This window comes from Macaca mulatta, chromosome X, assembly GCF_049350105.2.
Source record: "Macaca mulatta isolate MMU2019108-1 chromosome X, T2T-MMU8v2.0, whole genome shotgun sequence".
NCBI classification, from domain to species: domain Eukaryota; kingdom Metazoa; phylum Chordata; class Mammalia; order Primates; family Cercopithecidae; genus Macaca; species Macaca mulatta.
The window spans coordinates 157,533,413-157,537,437 of record NC_133426.1 but is presented as its reverse complement, the minus strand read 5'-3'; positions in this window follow the sequence as shown (position 1 = coordinate 157,537,437).

Sequence of the window (4,025 nt, the reverse complement as noted above, 5' to 3'; positions counted from 1 at the left end):
ACTACAGTTTGCTTTCTCTGACTCCTGATTCAATGCTCTTTCTACATCTCATTGATGACCTTCTACTTCAGAAAGGTTTTTTGTTTGTTTGTTTTTGTTTTTTTCTATGACTCTCTGAAACAATGTTGTTTGGTTAGAGACTAGAATTGGGAAGATCCTTGATGTCAAATATTTGTCTGTGATTTGTTACTTTGGTAACAATGGTGTGTGGTCACCTCAAGGAGGATAAACTCAGGATCTCTTAATAGATTAGGCAGTTTGAAACTCCTGTCTTCACAGGTTCCAGTCCACTCTTAGGGAAACCTCCAGCGAACTTGGAAACAGCTTTCTTCTTCCCAGAAATAACCTCAGATACATGTTAAGGGGATAGGTGGATGGATTAATGGATGAAAGAAAATGTCCTTCAGGAAGGGGAATATAATGTTACTTAGAACACCTAGATGCTTTTTCATCAGTTCACTTATGTGATAGTTCAAGTCTTTTACATGTAGCCTTCCCCCTGTCCCTGAAGATTCTGTTTGACAGAAAAGATTAAAACAAAATAGGACTTAAGCATCTTTTCTTTTTCTAATACTATAATGCCTTCTTATAGTGGACATTTTTTCCACTGTTGAGTGCATGTTTAATCAGAACGTAAACTTTAAATGGCCTCTCCTTTCCTCCAGTTACCATTTTATCAATTTTTAGCAAGTCTCACTTTGTTTTAGATTTAAGCTTCCCTTTTTCTTACATTGGCTGTTATTTTCCTATTAATGATACTTTTCTACTTTTTTTTTAATATTTATTTTAAGATCTGAAGTACATGTGCAGGATGTGCAGCCGGGTATGGTTGAGTTGTTTTGTGATTGGTTTAATACATGTACCTAAAACTATTGTATGAAAAAAAGAGAAAATGTTCTTCAGTGCAGGACCAAGAAGTTGTTGCTGAGACATTTATATCATTCTAATCTGCTTGTAGACACAAGCTTGCTCTCTCCAAGTCTCTGCCATGGGCATGTTAAAACCTGTTTTAAAGAGTTTGTAGTATAATGATAATCCAAGCTTACTGGGCCAGTGCTAATGGAAGAAGACAGGCAAGTGGTACAACAGAATTAACAAGGCAGGAGGGTTCATTGTGTGTTCAGGTAAGGTTAAGTAGTCAGTTTGTGACAGCTTAGTGGTACAGAAGAAACATTGATCATTCAAGTCTTCCAACCATCATATTTGAGTATCTACTTTACACTAAGTCCTGTGCAAGAGTCTAAGAATACAGAGATGACTAAGTAAGACACAACCCTTGCCCTCAAGTTGTTCCCAGTCTAACAGCTCTACCTAAAAGAGTCAAGACCATCTTCCTAGAGGAGGGGATACTTAGTAGCTAAGTCTTGAAGGTTGGAGAAACATTTGCCTGGAAGCTAAGTTGAGAAGGAAGAAAGAAAAGCATTTATGAAAGAGGGAAAGGCAAAGTTTGTTCAGAAACATGGAGATATGAAATGGTGTGGTGCTTTTAGGGACTGCAAGTACTCTACTGTGCACATGGAATCAAGAACATGAAAGGGAATGTGATGTACACTGAATTAGGATATTGGCATTATATATAGAAGGAGATGGATAATCATGAGAAATATTAGGATAAAGAATACACAGGACTTGGTGGCCAATGGGATGAATAAAGCGGTAGAAATCAAGGATCAATCCTGGGTCTCTGACCTAGGCAACTGAGGTAGAATGTCATTAACCATGATAGCAAATATAAGAGAACTAGGTATGAGCTGAGATGAGGCTAGAAAGATAGACAATGGCCTATTGGGGAAGGCTGTGTTAACACTAGCAAGGCTAGAACAGGAAAGGTCTTGAAAGTCAGGTTATAGGGAATTCTAAAGAATTTTAATCAGGAGAGTGATATTATCATATTACAATTTGGAATGTTCACTCTGACTGCTATGTCAAAGTGGAATCCACAAAGCAGGTAATGAAGTGAAGGGAATGGAGGAGTCAAAGATGGCTCCCAAGTTTCTGGCATCTGAGTGGATGGAGGATTCATTCACTGATATTGAGAAGGCAAGAATAAAGGCAGATTGAAAAGTGAAAATGTTGAGTTACCTTTTGGATATGTTGAGTTTAGGAAGCCTATGGTACATCCAAGTAGAAATTCCAGGCGGTGATTGACTTTATAGGTCTGGATCTCAGGCTAGAGGAGTTTCGTATAGATTCACTGCATAGATGGAGTGGCAGATGCCATGAAAAATCACCCATGATCAGAGAAAAGAGAGTCAAGAACTAAGAAACAAATATTTACAAAGAAATGTAAGAACTTATAAAAGACTGGCAAAAAGTTGGAGGAAAACAGGAACATGATTTCATGGAGAGAAACGAAGGAATGGTTGTTTCAAGAATAAGGAAGTAATCAAGCATATAAAATGCTACAAAAATTAAGGCCTGAAATGTGTCCATTTGACTTTTTTCTTTAAGTTGGGAGCTATAAATGAGAATTATTTTAGCAGAATAGTAAAGTAAGATCCTGATTACAATGGATTAGAAAGCAAATTAAGAACACACAATTAGAAAATATAATTTTAAAATATACTATTTACAAAGGCAACTGAAAATATAAGATTCTTAGTTATCTATGAAAGTGCATGCAAAATTTTTATAAATAAAGTTCTAAAACACTGCTTAAAAATCATAAAAGGAGACTTAGGTAATGGTAAGATATAAATATAATTTTTAAATATACTATTTACAATAGCAACCAAAATTATAAGATTCTTAGACAAAAATCTATGACAGTGCATGCAAAATCTTTATAAATAAAATTCTAAAACATTGTTTAAAAATTATGAAAGGAGGCCTAAGTAATGGTAAGATATACTATGCTTATGGATGCAAAAAACTAAATATCATAAAGATGTCAATTCTCCAGATTATTCTATATGTGAAACATACTTTCAGTCAAAATCTTAACTTTTTGTGGTAGTTGATGAGCTGATTTAAAAAATTTATACAGAAAATCAAAGGGCCAAAAATAACTAGCAAAATCTTAAGAAGTAAAACAAGGTAAGGGGTTTTCTCTACTAGATGTCAAGTCTTATTCTAAAACAATGATAATTATGACAATGTGGTATTGCATAGGGATAGGCAAACAGATCAATGAAACAGTATAATGAACTCGGACACATACCACACATTTACGGAAATGATATATAAAACAGATGTATGAAAAACAGTGAGGAAGCTGGCCGCGGTGTCTCACGCCTGGATTCCCAGCACTTTGGGAAGCCAAGGCGGGCGGATCACCTGAGGTCGGGAGTTCGAGACCAACCTGACCAACATGGAGAAACCCCATCTCTACCAAAAATACAAAATTAGCCGGGTGTGGTGGCACATGCCTGTGCCAACTACTCGGGAGGCTGAGACAGGAGAATCGCTTGAACCTGGGAGGCGGAGGTTGCAGTGGGCAGAGATCGTGCCATTGCACTCTAGCCTTGGCAACAAGAGCAGAACCCCATCTCAAAAAAAAAAAAAAAAAAAAAAAAAAAAAAACCAGGAAAAGAAAAACTATTCAATAAATGGCAAGGGAAAATTAGGTATTCACATAATGACAAATAAAAATATAAATAATATGTATCTATTGTTACCTTAAACCATATGCAAGAAGTAATCCCAAGTGGGCTAGAGTACTAAATGTGAAAAGCAAATTTTAAACTTTTACAAGAAAGTGTAGGGAAATGTCATATGGCCTTAGATTAAGGAAGGGATTCTTAACCAAGTCACAAAAAACACAAGCCATTAAAAAGATTGATACATTTTGCCATTTTAAAATGTAAAATATCTACTCAATAAAAGACACCATAAGAAGAGTGAAAAGAAAAGTCACAAACAAGAAGACACCTATAATACATATAACTTATAAAATATTAACATCCAGAATTAACAAAGAACTCATAATATCAACAAGAAAAAGACAAAACAATGCAAAAAATGGGCAATTAATATTAACAAGCAATAGTAGAAATCTAATGGCCATAAGCATATAAAAATATGTT